The sequence below is a fragment of the Sus scrofa genome, chromosome 8 (genome assembly GCF_000003025.6).
Source record: "Sus scrofa isolate TJ Tabasco breed Duroc chromosome 8, Sscrofa11.1, whole genome shotgun sequence".
NCBI classification, from domain to species: domain Eukaryota; kingdom Metazoa; phylum Chordata; class Mammalia; order Artiodactyla; family Suidae; genus Sus; species Sus scrofa.
This window is the reverse complement of record NC_010450.4, coordinates 22,559,531-22,583,202: the sequence shown is the minus strand read 5'-3', so window position 1 is coordinate 22,583,202 and position 23,672 is coordinate 22,559,531.

The following is a 23,672-nucleotide window of genomic DNA, read 5'->3' as shown; positions in this document are numbered from 1 at the left end:
AGGAAGCTTGGCGTCAGCTATCTATGCATAGCATCTAGAGAATCACCATTGTGCTTCTGCAGACAGTGTGCCTATCTTCAGCAACCCAGCATGCCTAGGTTTGCACCTCGGTTCTCCTTGCTAATGCATATCCTGCTAAGGACCCCTCATAAACCCCTTGGGCTTACGGGGCTCCTCTTTTATTCTTAAGAGGACGTTATCATGCTGTGCAAAGGGCTTGCCAATCTGCACAGGTCTGGCGTGCCTAGACCAACACATTAAGTCCTCATTCAGCTGACCCTATGAATAACTTATGCCTTTAGGTCTTTGTTCTTAAGCTTGTACCAGCACTGTGACTGTTTCCAAGCAGGAAGATGGGGTAAAGTAAAGCAGGACAAGATGGACTTTTCAGCAGAGAGGCTAAGAAAATATTGTAGAAATATGTCTCGCGACAGGGAGGGGGGTGTGTGTGTTTGTGAAGTTGAAGAACACTTAAGAGAGAGATGGGTGAAGAGAGTACATTCTTAGATTTATTCTTGGAAACATCATATCTGAAATTCGAGAATCTGGAAATTGATTCCCTTCAAACCAATTATGTGCAAGTATGCATTAGAAAGCTGTGGCACATACATATATGAGCACCTCTTTTTAAAAATCTTTTGCAGTCACCAAAGACACAGTAGCCGCTGCACCATTCCATAAAGCAAGAAGACCACTAGTCCCACTTTTCTCATAATGGAAAAGAAACATTTAAATACCAAAAACAAAACCCAGACTCCTCTCTTGATTTTGTTACAGGGTTGGATTACTTTTACATTTTATACTAATAGAGTAATCTATCTGAAAGCATACTGAGAAATGTAAAGTCTTATTTTAATGTAATTTTGAAGAAGAGAGAGTGAAGTTATAAGGCTAAGAAGGTGCAGTCAGAGAACTTACCTTTATATGTGATTTCAGGTACTTTTACAATTTTCTCTATTTATGAAGTTGTAGAAACTCTCAGAGCCACGGTTTACTAATTTTTTTAAATTAGGTAATGTTATTTTCTATAATTAACTCAAAAGTATTTGAGTGGAAAGAAATAGCTTTCTAAGGAGCACTTAGTTGTTTTTTTTAAAAACACACGCGCGCACACGCACACACACACACACACACACACACACAGGTTCAAATAGCCCTGTGTTCACTTGCAAGAACAGATATTATTCACCATTCATCTTTCAACCATATCATCCCATCAATGTCTCCTGGAAACAACAACAACAACAAAACTTTGTATGCTTATTTTTCCACTATTATCATTTAAAGTATCAATTCCTGTGCTTAAATTTAAGAAGGGGGGGAGAGAAAAAAACACAGAAGCATAGTGTTCCTCCTGTGCTTTTTAATGGGAGGCAGTTGACAAAGGAATATATGTGAGTGTATATATTAACACAAATAAGTAATAGGTGTGTATAAGCATATATGTTTCTATGTATACACGTTTATATACATATCCATACTTTTGTCCTGTTAGGCTATAAAGTTAAATCTTAAATCAGTTCACACTTGTTTCCCAAATTGACTTCAACGACAGAATACAGGTATGGCTGATAATAGTCAACAGAACCAGTGGAAAAAAAAAAATTTCACTATTTAACATGAGTCTTTATAACTGTCATTTTATACCATTCTTCTAGTTTCCTCTGAAATCTGCTTTGGGTTCTGAGCTCTAAGTTTAGTTTATACCCTACACAGGGATTCTGTAAATTCTGGTTCTGGACCAATGAATACTATAGTTTCATTTCGTTCATTTGTTTTGTTTCCCTCACTTTATAAACCTACCATTGCTTCAAGGAACCACATTTTAGAAAGGATTAAGTGAGAATTATCACAGTTTATGCTTCAAGGACCTTCATTTCATTAGGCCCTGGGAGTGACTTTAGCAAATTTTATTTTAAAATATTTAACTTTCTATAATGAGGGCTTCCTAGATTGTATAAGTTACAGGCTCTATGAAAGTATCTTCCTGTTTGCAAATGCCCTATTACTATAGCATCCTTCACATCACAGTTATTTACTAAAGTTCTGACAATTTTTTTTTATGTAATGCATTTTTCCAGTGTTCACAACAACTTCTCGATGAAAGGCAACTTCGTGAAGTTATAGAAGCAGCTGAGGAAGGAGGTAAAGTTACCACTGCCAATAGCCTCAAGCTCCTGCTTTAACATTCTCTTGAAATTGTTTATACTTAATTAAGCAGCAAGGCTTTTGCTCTTTATGAAGAAAAACAGCAACAACAACAAAGATGATCTCTAGTTCCTTTTAGCTTAAACATACCCTGGATAAAGAGAATCACTGGGACCCTTTTGTGACGTGTTTTATTTTAGCAATTTCTACAATAGAAAATAACCCCAAAGAAAAATTGCACCAAATGAAGTCAAACAAGCAAGAAAGCTTTTATTCAAGAGTCTTACGATAGAGGTCAAGTCTATTGCAGTAGGGAGGAGAGAATGAATTCAACTTTGTTAAAGTAAAAGGTAGGAGAATTTCTAAGCACAAGGGTGAGCAGCTGGAAAAATACTAAAGGGCAATAAAGGAAGAGTTGTTCAATGTAGATTAGACCCTATGTGTTTAGTAAGTGGTACTTATCTAAGTAGATTCCTACCCTCCTACAGAAACTAGAATATGGGAACCCTATCTTTCTTGATGATTACATTTCAAAGGGATAGCTCAGAGGTCCTTAAGAAAAACAAACCGGGCAAGAAAGTGGGAAAAGTTTACATCTCAAAGGAGCAAAGAAAGAATTTACAATTGTAAGTGTTCTAGGGCAAATACTCAAAGGGAGTTCAAGGGCTAATGTTGAGGAAGAAACCTGTCTAAAGTTTAGTCAAGCTGAGAGGTATGTTACGGCTGTTTGGTCACTTGGCAGCTTGGAAAATACACTTAATATTTGGAGTTATCATTCTTTTACATGTAGTTGTCCAGTTTCCTCAGCACCACTTACTGAAGAGATTGTCTCTTCTCCATTGAATATTCTTGCCACCTTTGTAGTAGATTAATTAACCTTAAGAGCATGGATTTATTTCTGGATTTTGTGCCAGTATCATTCTGTTTTCATGACTGTAGTGTTGTATAGTCTGAACTTGGGGAGCCTGATTCCTCTAGCTCCATTTTTCTTTCTCAAGATTACTTTGGCTATTTGGTTATTGCTTTGGCTATCCATTCCCTACATTTCCTCTTTGGTAACCCTAAGTTTGGTTTCAAATTCTTTGAGTCTTGTTTTATTTTATAAGTTGTTTTGTGTCATTTTTGTTAGATTTCACATATTAGTGAGCTCATATAATAGTTGTCTTACCCTGTCTGACTTCCCTTAAAATGATAATTTCTAGGTCCATCCATGTTGCTACAAATGGCATTATTTCATTCTTTTTTATGGCTGAGTAATATTCCGCTGTAGTATGTACCACACCTTCTTTATTCAGTTCTCTGTTGATGAACATTTAGGTGATTTCCATGTCTTGGCTATTATAAACAAGACCAAAATGAACATGGGAGTGCATGCATCTTCTTGAACTATGGTTTTCTCTGTGCATATGCCCAGGAGTGGGATTGCTAGATATGGATACGGTAGTTCTTTATTTAGTTTTTTTAATGAAAACGCCGTACTGTTTTCCATAGTGATTTCACCACCTTACATTCCCAGCAACATTGTAGGAGTGTTCCCTTATCTCCACAGCCTTTCCAGCATTTATTATAGTAGACTTTTTGATGATGGTCATTCTGACATATGTGAAGTGATACCTCAGTGCAGTTTTGATTTGCATTTCTCTAATAATTAGTGATATTGAGCATCTTTTCATGTGCTTTTATTCTCTAATAATTACTGATACTGAGCATCTTTTCATGTGCCTTTAGGCCATCCATACGTCTTCTTTGAAGGAGAGATTTCTGAACATTTTTAATTGGATTTGTGTGTGCGTGTATGTGTGTGTCTGTGTGTAAAGCTGTACGAGATGTCTATATATTTTGGAGATTAATTTCTTGTCAGTCACTTCATTTGTAAAGATTTTCTCCCATTCTGTGAGTTATCTTTTTTTTTTTATGGTTTCCTTTGTTGTTCACTGAATCTTTATTAAATTACCAATAGCATTTTTTACAGAACTAGAACAAAAAAATTAAAAATTGAATTTTAAGTTCAGTTAGATCTCATTTGCTTATTTTTGTTTTTATTTTGATTACTCTAGGGGGTGGATCAAAAAGATATTGTTGCAATTTATGTCAGAGAGTGTTCTGCCTATGTTTTCCCCTAAGAGTTTTATAGTATCTAGTCTTATGTTTAGGTCTTTAACCCATTTTGAGTTTATTTTCTATATGGAATTAGAGAGTATTCTAATTTCATTCTTTTACATTAATACACAGAAATCTCTTGCATTTCTATACACTGGCAATGAAAGACCAGAAAGAGAAATTAATGAAACAATTCCATTTACCATCAGATCAAAGAGAGTAAAATCCCTAGGAATAAACTTACCTAAAGAGGCAAAAGTCCTGTATTGCGAAATTATAAGACACAAGTGACACAAACAAATGGAAATATATACCATGTTCTTGGACTGGAAAAATTAATATCATCAAAATGACTATATTACCTAAGACTGTCAGAGAAAACTAGATTTTAATACAATAGTGAGGATAATCAGAAGTTCAGTTAATTATTCTTTGATCAAAAATTCAGTGGAATTTCAATGCTTCTATATTTAAACACGACAATCTATTTCCCTTATATTGATGTTGTATGAATTAGAAATACTTAGGTGCAGACTTTGTTAGAGCTGGAGTCAAAACTCTTGAGCCTAGTGGAAAATTTTGAGATTCAGCCTCACTTTGGCAAATATGAAAGGGCAAATACAGATCTTAAGTTCTTTGAAATGAAATTAACATCATTGTATTAATAGAAAGGTAGCTTCAAAATCTTCAAAGGTCTGTCTTCAGTAAGATTCATATGTACCTAATCAAATAAAGCCAGGAGAGGATATGGAGAAAAGTGTTTAAAATATGCATTCAGAGTATGATTTTTTTGACATTATTGCAGGCCTTTTATTTCTCAAATTACTTTTCTCTAAAGAACAGATTTAGATATCAGAAATTAAAATATTTATTGGAAAGCTATTAATATTGAATATAATCTTACTCTTAAAATATAAAAATCGCACCCACTAGATTCTATCATGAAAATAAATACGAAGGCCTATAGTAAAAGAATATTTGATGAAGTACTGCCATCTTTTGGTGATAAATTAAGGATATAGAAACTATAGGGAAGTTAAATATCCAAGAATGTGAAATATACATATAAAATATTCAGTAATTAAAGTGTTTATACATGACAAAGAAAATAGATGATAAAAATCAGATTTTAGCACAAACCTCAGAAAGAGTATGCTCGAAGGAAAATTATTAAACCACAAGTTTCAGACTTGTAGATATGGGTAGAAAATAAGATAGAGCTAATGTTATTTATAAGTCTTGTTATTTGATTCTTATGCTCTATATGGGATAAGTTCATTAGGATTGAAAGCCACATTAAAAATAACATATCTTTTAGAATCTGTGACTTGGAAGTAGATGCGAAATACAATGCATATGGAAGAATAATTATTTAACAATTATCAAATTTTTGAAGCCAAATTAGTGCTATTAAAATTAACCAATAATAATTTTTAAAAAGTGATTAAATTCAGGTTAGGTTTGCAATATAAGTCTAATGCAAATTCTTAAATATCCACAGTTATAATTTTTTTCCAATTGATGCTGTAGAATAATTAAGCATTCTGGCAGTTACTCCAGAATTTGCTATTGTTTTCCGTATTTTAATTAAGCTTTTATGAGAACAATAATTGGAAAGCTTAAGTTTCTTGCTAAATCATAATGGTAAACATATGGTAACATCACATCTATATTTGAGAAATCAAATGTCTCTCTAATAGAGCTTATATTTACAAGGAATTCAATCTATGCAGATTGCCTAATTCTAACTGAAACTTCCCTGCACAAATTAATTTGCTGTACAGACTATGACAATTAAATACTTTCTATTACACACTTGATTATTAAATATAAATTATATAAAGTGAGGGCTTGCTGAGAAATATTCTAGAATATATGGATATATATATATATATATATACACCATGTTTCTAAAACATTTTATATAATATTTAAGATTTTAATGAGAATATAAATTAAAGTTTCTAAATATATTTTTTAAAGTAAAGTATAAATGATAATTATTTCTTAAAGAATCCACTCTAAATCTACTCCAATCTGAAACCAAAACTTAGTTTTGTGATATTTCAATATTAAAATCAGTAGCTTGGAGAAATTTATTTTTCTTTTAAAATTTTCATAATTATAACCTTATTTTTTTCTTTTAAAAGCATTTCTTAGCTTGAGATTATAATCAACAAAACTTTACCATATCTTTTCTATACTGACGTAACTACATTGCATTTCCCAAACAAAAGATTCAGGCAGAGTATTCTTAAAATATTAATTGTCCATTTAATTCAGAATCTTGAAATTTCCAATTCACATGTTACTACATGTGTATTTTGGAATTCAAGTAAGTGTTGAATTTTTTTTCAATTGTAATAACTTTGTTCAATGTCTTGAGTGTAAACAAGTATTCTTAAAAAAAACAGTTCTGTCTCTCCTTATTTTTGCCCTCCTCTCTTTTTTAATTACTGCAAATATTTTTTAAAGAAAAATTTCCTTCACACAAATCCTCCATTGAAATATAATATATTTAATGTGTTAATAGTCAGTTTTTTTGTTAAATTTTTAAGTATTAGTTGGGTGTCTAGTGAGACTATTCACATATTTACCTTCCTCATAAATCTGTAAAAGTAGCTAAAATCTCCTATGTCTGTATGTATGTATGCATTTATGCAAGTAAATAATAGCCAGTTATTTTATCCATTCCATGCAATGTGAATACTTGATAATGCTTGCTTCCTCCCCTTGTATTTAAAACTTATTAGATATATTTGATTATTTAAGTTGGGTGTAGAGGTCCAAGGAATTCTAGCTCAAATTCCTGAAAATAAAGTATAGATTCAGCCTTCCTCTAAGACATTCCCTGACCCTAAACGGATATGCTTTTTACCTGATGACAAGTAATACCAATATTAAGCTCTATACCCAGTATCTTTTTTTAACTTCTATTGATCTAATCAATCATTGCTAGGATTAAGTTTGCTTTGGGCATGTGACACAATTTTAACAAGACAGGAGGGGATATACGCTAGGGATTTTCTGGGGAAAATATTTATTTACTTATTTATTTATTTTTTTTAAATGGAACACAAGGAAGATGCAGTGTCTTTATTCCTAGACTGTATTGTTGGGTGTGTTCTCTCTTCCTTGTGACCCTTAGGAGAACTGGCCTACACTGTTAAGATCTATTTCTCTTCCACCTTATCTGCCTTACCATTTTTTACCTAGCATTTAAAAATATATGTCCTATGTATATAGCTTTACGCTTTCTATCTCCCCAGGGATATAAGCTTCACAACTGGTAGAGATTTTTATCTGTGCTGTTCATTGCATGTTATGCAGTTATGGCAACATGCCACACAAGCCCAAAAATGAATAAGTAACATGACTTTTCGTTGTTAATGTTATAGTTTTGGGGGGATTGTCTGGGCTTAAATAATTGGTTTTCACTAGGGATTTCTTATATAGCTGCAGTCAAAAGACATCTGGGATTAGAGTCATCTAAAATTTCATGTTGCTGGAAGTTCTCCACAGGATCAGCATGGAATATTAACTGACCTTCTTGCCACACTTCCACATAGCTTGGACTTTTCACAGGATACAGGCTGCCTTCCAAGAGGAACCATGTTGAGAATGAGCACTCTAAGAACCCTAGGTAGAAGCTTCAAGGATTCTTACAATATTTTGGTAGCCCCAAAACATGACTTCTGCAGTGTTCTTGGGACAGAGGAAGTCAGTAAAGCCAAATAAGATTCAAGTTTAGGGAAATTAGACATCATCTCACATTGGAAGAAATCCAAAACATTTGCAGCCATTTCTAACATAGCACACTGACAATCTCAGTGCCTAGAATAGCACCTGTGATATATTAGGAACTGAATAAATATCTGTTGAGTGAATGAATGATTTAATTCAGGTCCATGATGTCATCTTTAAGCTAAAGAACTGAGTAACTCTGGAACCAACTTTCTTCCTATTTTCCTGCTGTGAACTATAATTCCTTTCTTTGTAAACTGTTTGATGTTTGATTTTCTCATAGTTAAAAGCAACTTAAATTATAAATGGGTTATTAAGACCTTATGAATCTCAGAGGAACAAAACATGTTTTGAATCTGTTATGTACACTCATTGAACTTGATTAAATTGAACTTTGTCCTTTTAGGTAAGAAATGTTCTCATATAAAGCTGAATTATTTACCAAAAGTTTATCATAAAATTGCCTCTTTTGGGGAGTTCCCATTGTGGCTCAGTGGTTAACGAATCCGACTAGGAACCATGAGGTTGTGGGTTCGATCCCTGGCCTTGCTCAGTGGGTTAACAATAAGGCGTTGCCGTGAGCTGTGGTGTAGGTCACAGACGTGGCTCAGATCCCAGATTGCTGTGGCTGTGGTGTAGGCTGGTGGCTACAGCTCCGATTAGACCCCTAGCCTGGGAACCTCCGTATGCCGCGGGAGCGGCCCAAGAAATGGCAAAAAGACAAAAAAAAAAAAAAAAAAAAAAAAAGTTGCCTCTTTTATCTGAATCATAGAGCCACCAAATGATGATATGAATGTTAATTTTTAGTCCATTACTTGTTTTATCTTAATTGCATTAACAGTTGAAAAACTGTGGGAAGGAGACACATATGTGGCAGGGGTTATCTGTTATAGGGTAAATTTGCACTCACAACTATAACTAGTATATATAAACTCTTTGAACTAATAGTATATTGTTCTGGACAGTTCTAATTCATTCACTAATTCTTTATTGCCCTGTTCTAATCCATACAACATACATACACGATTTCAACAAATCGCTTCCATGAACGAGAGCTTTCTACACTGTCCGGAGAAAATTCTCTCTCTGTTTTATGCATAGTGGAATTATCAACCATTTCTGTAGCTCTAAATGATTTCATCTTAATGTCCTACTTCACAGAAGTATGTAATGCTGTAAATTTAGGACAATTTTCCTCCAATATCTGTCATGTAAAATATCTTCTGTAAGTAGCTAATGGTTGTGATAGACTTCTTGACATTGTGCAGAAATGGGTAATACCTGGACTTCCATAATAGGTGGTAAGGGGAATGTTTTCAGATTAAATGGAACTAGAAGAAATATGCTAAGCCCTTAACCAAATATTTCTCAAGCATCTCCTAAGCTAAATTCCTTTGAGGTCTTATCATTTTAATTTAAATGTCCATATTAAGGAATTCCACCTAATTATTTTAAAAAGGATCTGCAAAAACTTCCTTAAAAATTGTTTTCAGACCTCGCAGTTATTCTCTGGAATATACTCAAATACGATAATTTGTGGAATGCATTTAATTTGAGGAAATAACAAAAGTGCATTGATTATTTTATGTTATTTAATAAAAATAGTCAAGGAAATTTTATAGAAGTATATTATTGCTATCATTTTCAAACAATAACTATACACCATTTCAGCAGAGTATCTTCAACCTGACTGAATAAATCTATTCATACAATTCACTTGCCTGGAACGTGTAGTTGGTGTCTTCTACTGCTTTTGACCACGACCAAATAAATGACATAAAAGATAAAAATTATGTTCGGTTGGATTCTAAAAGTAGAGAATGAGAAGAAGGAAAGTAGAAAAATTAAAAGCTCTGGTTCTTCCTGTTACTGTTTTCAGTGAACTTGAGTCTAGGCTGACAGAGTCTATATCTTTAGACAACAGAAAGGAGGTAGATATAAATATAATCTGCAAAGAAGTCGTGGTAGCAAATTTTATCACCTTTGATAGGTATGAAATGTGACATGTGGGAATTAGAAAATAAATTATACTAAATGCAGAATAAGTACAAGAAAATTATGCTACAGTTAAAGATGTGCTATGAGAATGAGAGATTATTGCATTTTATTTCAAAGATGAAAAAAGATGCTTTCAACTACTAACTAAACATTTGAAGAGGAACGTTTTCATCGGTATACCATGGAAGGGTTTCTTATTATCACCACGTATTCTCTAAAATTCAAATAATTTTATCAATTTGCTTCATCTATTTAATTCAATGCTGAGTGTTTTTCAGTCTCTGGAATTACAATTTTTTATAAAAATCTCTAATTTCTCTAGGGTTTGCAAATCACTTATCATAAACTATGAGTTTCACTGAAAGGTAATTTTAAATGGACGGAGAATATTAGAGAGATGCTTTTAAGGTTATCATGGACTAAGATCAGTTTAAGGAGTAAAGGCTAGACATGACAATGTCTATAAATGATGCAACTTAAAGGTTGCAAATGTGGCCTACGGTCTGATTCCTAATACAACTGCTATTTTAGAGCATGGTTTCTTAGGGGCCAAGGGCATTTTTAAAATATATGTTAGCTATACTACAGTACCATCATGAGGGATGCTGAACCTATTATATCCAACTTGCATGTAATAAAAATAAGTCAATGAGAGGTTAAGTAGCTTATTCAAGGTCACCAAGCAAGTTCTAGTGAGGCTAAAAATGAAAGTCACATCTCATCCACTTGAAGTGATGTCATCTGACCAGGGGGCCTATTGAGAGCTCATTATACTAAACAAGACCTGATTAAAAGTATTGACTTCATTGAATTAGAACCAAAACAGGTAAAAACAGGTAAATATTTCTCATGCAGAAAAGTTTAATTTGCCACATCTGTGCTTAAAATTCCTAATTCCAAAGCACCTCATTTTCAGGAAAGAATGAAATCAAGGTAAACATATGGCAAAGGAACTAATATGACCACACAGCAGTACAAGTTTGCAGACATCTGGGAAATCTGGGGCTATGATTGCTTGATCTCTAAATGTACTGCTAGGGCACCAGTAGTTGTCTAATCTATGTAGTCAAATTATTAGTCTTTGTGAAATTAAAGCATGATGATTTGAACCAGGCCCAGAAAATAAGATTGCATTGCTATGCTATCACAGGGAAAACAGAATCACTAAAAGACACTCCAGCTGTTCAAGCGGCAACTAGACAGACAAACAAATGAAAGTGCCTTGTGGTTTCTCATGCCAATGTCTAAAATGGTCAGTTATCGACAGTTTTTAAAGCACAAAGGCCATTGCAAAACAGCTAATCAATTCTGTGCACCTCCTTTATACCACCAAATAAATTATTTCCCACTGAAGTCATATTGACCATTTAAGAAAAAAAAAAAAAAAAAAACCAGAAGAATATCACAACAACTATTTCATTAATTGGGTGCTTTTTAGTAGGTAAAAGATTTATTTTCTTATTTTTCCTCCGTAAAAATTCAAATGTCCTTCCCAACAATTAACTTACATGCGGTGGATAATTTTAAAGATGCAAGCTATGTTAAATGTTATAAGAATTGTAAGAAGGGACATTTTAACAAATAAACAATAACAAACGAGATTCAATGAGAAAACTTAAAATTGGTAGCACCTGTACACCTTGGGTGCTTTCACAGGCTAAGAGATTTATTCCTCTAAAATATAATGATAAAACTGAACATACATTAAGAGCAAAAAACATCCATAAGTGTTTTTGTCACTTAGCCATCATCATAGCTTTTATGGAATCTTTTTGGAATGCAAACACCTCCGGAGAGCTAATAAATTTCTATCTTTTATGCGAATCTGAATTGGTAATGAAACTCTCATTCCATGTTAAACACCTTGGGGGTTTAGCAGAGTTGAGATTTTTACCCAATGTTCTGGACAACATTCTGTTTCACAATAAAACAGGTTCTCTTGTGACTGCTGTGCTCAATTGGCATCTACATTTGCCACATGACTGGAAGCAATATTTTGTGTCCTTTGACAAGTTAAGCCACCACGAAGACATTTAATTTCTCCTTATCCTTTGGTAGTGAAAATAGCTTGTTTTTTTCCTATATAATAATAGGTATAATCAGTTTATGATAATCCAAAACAGAGACTTTACCACTCTGGTTATATATTTTCTAGTGGTTTAAACCACAGTTAGCATATTTTACCAATCATGATATATTTTAGTTCCAAAGTATTACCTGCTTGCCATATTGCTGTATTTTCTCTGATACTAAAAAGAAATGCCAGAGGCTCTATACTCCAGAGATATAAAACTTTTAAGTTGGAACAGGTTTCCTTTCTCTTGAACTATTATGGTCAGAATACTTTGTGAATCAGCCAGTGAATAGCACATCCCAGTAATAATGAAAGCCAGCATTGGGCATGTACATTTTCCTACCCCACCCCTGGAAGAATGTACGTGAAATCGACCTGCAATTTGAATGGGTGAACAAATCATTCAGAGAAGTACCATAAAGATCCCTTAATGTTTTGGGGGGTTTTTGTTTTGTTTTGTTTTTGTTTTTGTTTTTGTTTATAGGATAAAATATATATTCATCAAGCTGGTATTTAGGGCTGTCCATAATCTCAATATCATATTCTTCTTGCTTATAGCCCTCCTATTTTTTAATCCCCTGCTTGAGAAAACAAGATTGATCTTAATTATCCATGAAATCATGTTCCTAAGCACCTTTGTTTGCACTCCTTTTCTTTCCCTTCTACTCTCTAGTTCTAAATAAAGCCTTTCTGAAATTCCCCACTGCCTAATTATCATTACATCTGTTTTCTATTTTCTTTTTTCGTTGAAGAAATGGGGATGATAGAATCTCCTGTGGTGTTTTTCAGGGTAGAATGAAATAATATTTTAAATAACTTAGCACAACTCCTACATAATATTATCTTAGGTTCTTCATATTTTAATCATGATGAAGTAACTAAGACCATGCTGTCCAAAAAAAAAAAAAAGAGAGAGAGACTAGCAATTAGGCAAACAACATAAAACTCTTTCAGAAATTGCAAAAGAAACAAAACAGGATTGTGACACTGAGAGGAGAAAAACAAGCAAGGTAAACCCTACTATCAGCATGGCCTTCCATATGAAAGAACTTTCAGGTACATAGCACAGACAAGAAGCAGCAGATCCTGACACATTGTTTAGGCAAGAAGACGTAGGTAATGTAGACCTAAAATGAGATTATGCAAGGAAAATTAAGGTTAGTTTAATATTTAAGAAAAGTACTCCAGAAAATGTAGAATTAATTACTAATTTTAAAAAATCTTAAGAAACTTGAAAAAGAAAAAAAAATTACCTCAACCTGATCAAGGTCACATATGAAATATACTGAGTGAAATAAGTCAGAAAGAGAAAGACAAATACCATATGATATCACTTATATCTGAAATCTAATATATAGCACAAATAAACCTTTCCAGAGAAAAGAAAATCATGGACTTGGAGAATAGACTTGTAGCCAAGGGGGAGAGGAAGGGAGTGGGGTGGATTGGGAGCTTGGGGTTAATGGATGCAAACTATTGCCTTTGGAATGGATTAGCAATGAGATCCTGCTGCATAGCACTGGGAATTATGTCTGGCCATTTATGATGGAGCATGATAATGTGAGGAAAAAAAAGAATGTGTACATGTATGTGAGACTGGGTCACCATGCTGTACAGTAGAAAAAAATTGTATTGGGGAAATAACAATAAAAAGTTTAAAAAAAGAAAGAAAAAAAAATATAACTAGCCCCATACCCAAGTGAAAAACAGATCACTTTTCTCCCATGGGCAAGAAGAAAGTAAGCTTGGCTGTTCCCATCATTGTACTAAAAAATTTAGTGCAGTTATATGGGGCACAGAAGAAAAAGCATATAGTTTTGCAAGGATAGAGTATAATTGTACTTGTAAACAATATGATTCAGTATGTAGAAAATCTTAAGGAATCACTTTTAAAAACTGATTAAAAGTAATATTTAATTTAGAATGGCTGTTTTATAAGGCTGATATAAATTATTATTTTTTATCAATCATCAATAAATAACTTTAAAATAAACTTAGAAACCAATATATTTATAATAATACTAAAATACAAAAAATATTATTAGATAAATTTACATACTACTAGAAAACCTCTATTCCAAACAAAACAAAAAATATTCTTTATGCAGCAGGTTAAAGATCTGGCATTGCCACAGGTGTGGCACAGGGAACAACCTGGCATGGGTTCTATTCCCAGACCACGAAGTTCCACACACCACAGTTGTGGCCAATAAATAAATAATAAAACCTAATGAGTAAAAAAACAAAATCTTTCCAATATGTAGTGTAGAATATCAAGTAAGAAATGCATTTCCATTATTGATTTAAAAAATTCAAAATCGTTAAGATGAAAATTTGATCAAAATTGATCAATATGGTAGTTTTATGGATAGATTTCTAGGGCATCTCCATACTGTTCTCCATAGTGGATGTACCAGCTTACATTCCCACCTACAACGCAGGAGGGTTCCCTTTTCTCCACAGCCCCTCCAGCACTTGTTATTTGTGGATTTATTAATGATGGCCATTCTGACTGGTGTGAAGTGATATCTCATGGTAGTTTTGATTTGCATTTCTCTAATAATCATTGATGGTGAGCATTTTTTCATGTGCTTGTTGGCCATCTGCACATCTTCCATGGAAAAATTTCTATTCAGGTCTTCTGCCCATTTTTCCATTAGGTGGTTGGCTTTTTTGCTGCTGAGTTGTTTAAGCTGCTTGTATATTTTAGAGATGAAGCCCTTGTCAGTTGCATCATTTGAAACTATTGTCTCCCATTCTGTAAGTTGTATTTTTGGTTTCCTTTGCTGTGCAAAAGCTTGTCAGTTTGATTAGGTCCAATTGATTTATTTTTGCTTTTATGTCTGTTGCTTTGGGAGACTCACCTGAGAAAATATTTGTAAGGTTGATGTCTTTGCCTATGTTCTCTTCCAGGAGTTTGATGGTGAATTGTCTTATATTTAAGTCTTTCAGCCATTTTGAGTTTATTTTTGTGCATGGTGTGAGGGTGTGTTTTAGTTTCATTGATTTTCATGTAGCCATCCAGGTTTCCCAGCAATGCTTGCTGAAAAGACTGTCTTTTTCCCATTTTATGTTCTTGCCTCCTTTGTCAAAGATTAATTGACAGTAGGTGTCTGGGTTTATTTCTGGGTTCTCTATTTTGTTCCATTTGTCTGTATGTTTGTTTTGGTACCAGTACCACACTGGCTTGATGACTATGACCCAGCAATCCCACTCTCGGGCATATATCCAGAGAATATTTTCCTTAAAAAAGACACATGCACCCGCATGTTCATTGCAGCACTATTCACAGTAGCCGAGACATGGAAACAACCTAAATGTCCACAGACAGAAGATTGGATTAAGAAGTGGAATATAAACACAATGGAATACTACTCAGCCATAAAAAAGAACAAAATAATGCCATTTGCAGCAACATGGATGGAACTAGAGACTCTCATACTAAGTGAAATAAGTCAGAAAGAGAAAGACAAATACTGTATGATATTACTTATATCTGGAATCTAGTATACAGCACAGATGAGCCTTTCCACAGAAAAGAAAATCATGGACTTTGAGAATAGACTTGTGGTTGCCAAGGGGGAGGAGGAGGGAGTGGGATGGATCAGGAACTTGGGGTTAATAGATGCAGAGTATTGCCTTTGGAATGGATTAGTGATGAGATCCTGCTGTGTAGCACTGGGAACTATGTTTAGTCACTTATAATGGAGAATGATAATGTGAGAAAATAGAATGTTTACATGTATGTGTAACTGGAAAATAGAAACATTTAATAAAAAAAATTGATCAATAAATTCCCAATTAAATATCTAACCATTTTCCCCCCAAAGTTAATGCCAAAGCATTCTAAAATTTACATGAAAATGTAAAAGATCCAAAATAGACACATATTTAAAATACTGATAAATCTTAATTAATTGATTAAAATAAAACACTGATAAAAAGAAATTAAAGGAGACACGTATAAATGGAAAAACATTCCATGTCCAATGATTGGAAAAATTAATATTCTTAAAATGGTCATACTATCCAAAGCAAACTAAAAGAATCGTGCAAAATCACATGGTATTTTTCACAGGAATAGAAAAAAAAAATCCAATATTCATGCAGAAGCACAAAATACCTCTAGTAGCCAAAACAGCTTCGGGTAAGATGAGCAAATTTGGCAACAACACATTTTCTGATATCAAAATATATTACAAAGCTAGAGTAATCAAACAGAAGATACTGGCAAAAATAAAACAGACATAAAGACTAATGGAACAGAATAGAGACTAAGAATAAGACCTGCTTATATAGCCAACTGACTTGGCACCAATAATACACAATGGGAAAAAGAGAGTATCTCCAACAAACAGTGTTGGGAAAACTGGATAGAATATGAAAAAATATTGAAATTGAAATTATCTTACAACATACACAATAATTAACTCGAAATGTTTAAAGACTTAAACATAAGGTCTAAAATGATAGAACTTCCAGAATGAAATGCTTCGTAACATTGGGCTTGGCAATGTAATGACACCAAAAACACAGACAATAAGAGCAAAAAAAGGACAAGTGAGACTATATCAAATTTTAAAGCTACTGTACATCAAAAGAAACAATCAACAAAATCTACAGATTAGAAGACAATATTTTCAGACAATGTATCTGATAAAGTGATAATATTCAATACAAGGAACTCCTACAACTCAAAAGACAAGTTACAGACTGGAAAAATATATTCCCCTCAGTTATAGTGAGCAGCATCCAGCATTGTCACCCTTGAGGCTCTCATTGCTGCTGTGACATGGACTTGATCCCTGGTTCAGGAACTTCTTCATGCCTTAGCACAGCCAGAAAAAAAAAAAAAAAATAGTCCTAAGTAAATCATTTAAAGTATGGTTCATCATCCTTGAAGCTATTGTCATTGACAATTATTTGTGTGGGGATGCTGTCCTTTACATTGTGGAAACTTATCTGTATCCCTGACCTCTACCAACTGAATGCCTATAGTGCCCCAAACTCCAATTGTGACAATCAAAAATGTCTTCAGACATTGCTAAATATTCTCAGAGACACATAACTGTCCTGGGTAGAGAACCACTCATCTAGAGGGCATCATTTACTAATTAGGCAGAATTAAGAAAATGTAAATGTGTAAGAACAAGGGGCAAACTCCTCAAACTTTTATTCCTACAGCCATTGTTGGTTTAATTCAAGGAGGGCTTCGTATACCTCCAGATTCACTTCAATTTCTATAAGCCAAATTTAATAATTATGCAATGCTTCCATCTGCAGTTCATGTTGTCCAATATTTGTCTAAGTACTTAAATCCTGGTATTGATCTGTGAGGCCTTTTTATTCTTCATGAAATCATGCCTTTCCATTTCAGCTGCTCAAAGATTTGTCTCTGCCTTTATTCTTACTGGAAAACATTAATAGCTGATATTCCTTTTCTCAAGGTACTTGGAATCAATCATCCTTATAAATTTCAGCAAGTGAATTGTAATGACATTTCCGCAACTTGTTATGAAAATAAATACCATATTCCTCATAGACGGAGCTGACATTTTTTAAGTGCAGAGTAAGATAGTACAAAGTATTCTGCATCTTTAAAATTACTTTCTGTAGGTAAATTTATATTAAATAAATAAAACAAGTTGGTCGTTTAATTACATTTATTACAATCACATTACAAAAACTTCAGGTTAAAAAGTAAACTAACACCATAAAGTTAACACTGTATAACAATATGACCCATAAAGAGTTAAATTATGTGGTCCAAAAGGTAGAAGTTTTTTCAGGAATTACCAGCACATTTGTAACAGAAGCCCTCAACTGGAAAAAGCAGGCATATGAAAATCATAGAGAGAGAAACTTCTAATTATAGCGTTCTTCTATATCACATATTTGAGAAACACTGCTTGATGGGAAGAAAATGGCATTTTTAATAATACATGTTTATTTTATATCATTTAAAGTTATTTAATAAACTATTATACTATTTTGTTACAGCAATTAAGAAACATTAACTTAGGAGTTCCCATCGTGGTTTGGGATAACAAACCTGACTAGTATCCCTGAGGACGCAGATTCATTCCCTGGCCTTGCTCAATGGGTTAAAGATCTGGCATTGCTGTGAGCTGTGGAGAAGGTCGCAGATACAGCTCAGATCCTGCGTTGCTGTGGCTGTGGCATAGGCCTGCAGCTACAGCTCTGATTCGACTCCTAGCCTGGGAACTTCCATATGCTGCAGGTGCTGCATGTGCTGCAGCTTTAAAAAGATGAAAAAAAAAAAAAAGAAGAAGAAGAAGAAAAAGAAGCATTAACTTAAAGATTTATTTAAAGAGTTCATATGCTGAGTAAGAAAAGTTTTGGCTGAGTATGAAAATATATCTTAGCTCTATTAGTGGTAACAAGCTACAAAAACAGTGAAAAGGCAGAAAACAATCTAGGATTTATGAATATAGAATAAAATAATTCTTGTATTTGGGACAAATTTACATTTTCATAAAAAATAAAGCAAGTGATGATATGGATTGGGTCAATGGTAGAAACAACGTATTTATTAGAAAAAAAATTTTTAGCAAACACTAATATTACAAGGAAACATTTCCCAAACAACAGTCATAAACAGCTCTAACTATGGCAAAGGATAAAGGACCTAGAAAAATTATAGAATTATGAAAAACTGTTTTGTTTTGGTTTGGTTTTCTTTGCTTTTTAGGGCCACACTTGTGGCATATGGAAGTTCCCAGGCTAGGGGTGGAATCACAGCTGCAGCCACCAGTCCCAGTCCCAGCCACAACAACACAGGATCTGAGCCATGCCTGCGACCTATACCATAACTCATAGCAATGCTGGATACTTAACCCACTGAGCGAGGCCAGGGGTTGAACCCAGATCCTCATGGATGCCAGTCAAGTTCGTTTCCACTGACCCAGAATGAGAACTTCTAAAAAATTATTTTGATAAATTGTGTCTAAGAAACGTAATTATCTTTTCTAATGTGGCGTAGTTAAGTATTTTTTCTTTTTGAATTTTAATGTTAGTATATCACTTGCCTCTTTTTTTCTTGTACCTTAAATAAATTTTTTGGTATGTGTGTCCTTTTTAGCAATTAAAAAACCCACAATTCTATGTTGGTACCCATAAATTATTACTACTGTTTTTTTAATGCCCACACCCATGGCATATGGAATTTCCAAGGACAGGGACTGAATCCAAGCCACAGCTGTGACCTATGCTACAGCTGCAGCAACATTGGATTCTTAAACCTACTCTGCCTGGCCAGGGATTGCTCTGCAGCTACGTGAGCCACTGCAGTTAGATTCTTAACACACTGCACCACAGCAGGAACTCACATATGTTATTTTTCTTAAGTAAGTTAGACTTTGAAATCCATCATTTAAAAATTTGTATTGAAAATATATACTATTTCTCTTGGAAATTACTTTCTCCTTATTTTAAGGAACCAATGAAAAGAAAAATTGGGGGGATAAGAAATTTGCTTTGCAATCAGTTTTTCTAAGAAAAATCTATCAATTAGGTTGAAGGATAGTGACACATGAAAGTATTTGAGGATTGAAAAGATATAAGAATGTTAGTAGAGGAAAAGAAAGCTAAGGTGTTATAAATTCCTGTAGGGATCACCTTTCTAGATATTGTTCTTGGCAAGTTTCTAGAGTCATTAATATTTCTTTTGAAAGTGCTAAAAAATGTGGATTAGAATAATAGTCCCTAATTAGACCATAAAATGATGAGTGTAGGCAAGATAAAACTATGCATATCATAGATTCAATTGTCTCAAATAACTATACTGGATACATTCTACCACATATCATCATGTTTCTATAGCAATTTATGTAACATATTGAGATAAGAAAAATTACCCAAAAGGTTCAACTTTATAAAATTTTATCAAAATATTAGGTATTTTTTTGGCTATGAGGTGAATGAAATGGATGTAATATGACCAAGATTTTATTCATATTTGTAAGTTGCAACAAGGCAATAGTAAAATCTGTACATTCCTTTCCATTTCAGTTATTTGTATGCTATTGAATGTATTATTTTTCTATTACAGAGCAGTAAATCACAACATTAAGAAATAATGATATGGTGTCAAACTCTGTATTTTAATTATGCCTCCAAAATTTTATAACTGAGTGAACTTGAACAAGTTTTAATTTTTCCGTCTTTATTTTTTTTTTCCATCTCTAGAATGCAGATCATACAGCCGTTTTTCCTTCATAGAAGTGTCATATTGGTAATCCACGCAAAGTACTGCACAGCACATATTCCCTGGTTCATATTAAATGTCCAATAGATATAAATATTTTTTCCTGTTGTAATCATCATTGTTTAAATATTGGGGGTATTATCTAGGGAAATTATAAGTCATAGAATTTCTAAAATATTTTTTAAAAATATTTTTTGAAAATAGTAACTGAGTAAGTATCCATTCTAGTCATTTAAACACTGAGAAATTTAAGATTTGCATAAATTTAATGACACATGTGAGGTCATGCAAAAGCAGAAAGAGAGCAGTAGTTGTCTATATCCAGGTTTAGGATTATGCTTTCAATGTTAGGAAAGAGACATTTGATTTTTGTGTGCTCCTGGAAAGAAAGCTAACCATGCCCTTCTACCATGATGCACAGTGTCACCACCCCTATCACCTTGACACAACTAGGACTTATAATAGTGCCGAGACCAGCTCAGCAGGATGGGGCTGAAGAACCCAGGTGCTGTGGAACTTAAGGAAAAAAGTTAACATAAAACAAGACACAGAGACAGTAAAAGTGGGAACCGGGGGACTCAAGGTCTCAGGGACCAAGAGCACTGCCTCAAGAAACCACACTGCTTTTATTGTGCTCTTTAGATGAGATCAAGTGAGGAGTGGCTATGGGTGGATGAAATAGAGTTTGTTTACTATAAGTTCTTTTACCATTTAAAAAGCCACTTAGCTGGTAAAAGGTTAAGCTTTTACTCTGACCTTTAGGCACATAAGAGTCTTTGTTCTTAAGCTTAAGTCATTTACCAGCACTGTGACTGTTTTTCCAAGCAGCAAGATTGGATAAATTAAAGAATGAAGATGGGATAAAGTAAAGAAGAACAAGGTGAAGTTTTCAAAGAAACATGTCTTGCAGCATGTCTAACAGTCACTACAAGGTACAGAGCATGTATACAGACCTTAGTATCCTGTTTTTTGTCACCATATTCTATCCTACTCCCAATCACTGAAATGCTTCCATGTGTCCTTGGGCATCAACATTTTTTATTTTTTTTAATTAAAGAATAGTTGATTCACAATGTTGTGTTCATAAAGTTGTGTTCTCCTGTACAGGAAAGTGACCCATACATGTATGCACACACCCCCCAACACACACACACACACACACACACATATATATTCCTTTTCTTATATTATCTTCCATCATGGTATCATGAGCTATCCCAAGAGACTGCATATGGTTCCCTGTGCTACACAGTAGCACCTCACTGCTTATCCATTCTAAATGTTATAGTTTACATCTATTAACCCCAAATTCCCAGTCCATTCCACTTCCTCTCCCTCTCCCTGGCAACCGCAAGTCTGTTCTCCATGTCTATGAGTCTGTTCCTGTTTTGTAGATAGGTTCATTTGTGCCATATTTTAGATTCCATATATGTGATATTATATCATATTTGGCTTTCTCTTTCTGACTTACTTTACTTAGTATGAGGATCTCTAGTCGCATCCATGTTGCTGCAAATGGTATTATTTTGTCTTTTTTATTTGGGCTGATTAGAATTCCATTGTGTATATGTACCATATCTTCTTATCCATTTGTCTGTCAATGGACATTTAGGTTGTCTCCATATCTTGGCTATTGTGCATAGGGCTGCTATGAACATACTGGTGCCAAAAAATTCTTTGTATACTCAGACTTCTTGAGTATTCTCATCCCTTCTTGCTCAGAAATGTGTCCCTCTCCTGAGGATTCAATTTTTCCTACATATCTCTCAAATGGGAACTATTTTTCCTCTCATTCTGTTTGAGCCACTATTTATTGGAGTGACTTTCTCACTCCTCTTTGATGCTTCCAGATTATTGCCCATTTTTTCTCTTTAATTTTCACCTAGAATCTCAAGGAATTACATGCAATATCCATCATTACAGTGTTATGTTAACAAAAGTCAAGTTTTTTTCTTGATAATTTCACAAAGTAGTTTCACCTTACCATTCAGATTCTTTTCTTTCTTATAATCTTGATGTCAGTCAAGGTGAACTACTTATACATCCATTTCAACCTTCACATCATTCATATATTTTTTACAAAAAAAAAAAAATTCAACTTCCATTTCAATCATTTATTCAGTATATCGTTATCCATCTGCTCTCATGGGAGATGGAGTTACAAATCACAGTATGGGAGTTCCTGTCGTGGCTCAGTGGCAGTGAATCTGACTAGGAACCATGAGGTTGCGGGTTCGATCCCTGACCTTGCTCAGTGGGTTAACGATCCGGCGTTGCTGTCAGCTGTGGTGTAGGTTGAAGAGGTGGCTCGGATCCCGTGTTGCTGTGGCTCTGGCGTAGGCCAGCGGCTACAGCTCCGATTGGACCCCTAGCCTGGGAACCTCCATATGCCATGGGAGCGGACCAAGAAATGGCAAAAAAACAAATCATAGTATGGCCAACTCTGACTAGATCAGGGTGATGGTGGCTAGGAATAAAGCTGTAAGGAAAAGTTTCCTAGCTGTTTCACCAGGAAAGAGATTTAGATAGTCTCCTGGTGAAAAACAGTAGATATTAATTTGTAAAAAGTAGGAATATGAACAAATCAGAGAGTATTGTACATCCAGGAAACCATGGCAAGTAAACATCAGAATAATTCAAACAGATTACATTGAGAAAAGAATGTGTAGATATACGTATTTAGAAAAATAGCACAGAGTTAACTAACAATTTTGCACAGCATGCTAATGTTTGTTTTTTATCATTCGACATGTTAAGCCACGTAGGAATTTGATTCAGAATGATTCGAATCTCTGTAAATTCACACTTCATAATAGCACTGTGTAAGATGAACTGCATAAGGCTAGTATGATACAAAATGAGTCGAAAGAGTTTGTGATGATCCAGCTGGGAAAGAACATAAACTGGAAAGGAGAGTTTTTATATGGAAAATGCAAGAGACTTGTTATGTGATGACTGGCAATAAGGGTCATGAAGAAAAGGATAATATGGAGAAATCTGTGTGGTTCCATTTACACAATGACAAAGAAGGAGAAAGTGTTTTGATAAGAGAAGGGAGTGAGGTTATTGAATGGGAGTGAATGGGAAAAGGAAAAGGGAAGGCAGCCAAAGTAGAGTATTCTTTGATGAAGCATGACTTTGAAGAAAGAATCAATAACACACATTTAGCAAATAATTTCCCAGTGCCAGTTACTCTTCTAGGATCTGAGGATATAGTGGGAAACAAACCAGCCAAGGAAATCTTCAGCAACAGCTCAAAAGGAACATGTGCATCAGGATGTGAATTTATTTTTTAACCTTTAAATTTGAGAAAACAACATAATGTTTAGCTTCAGAGAGAAATAGGGAGAAGGTAAAAATGCAGAACTAGGAAATAATACA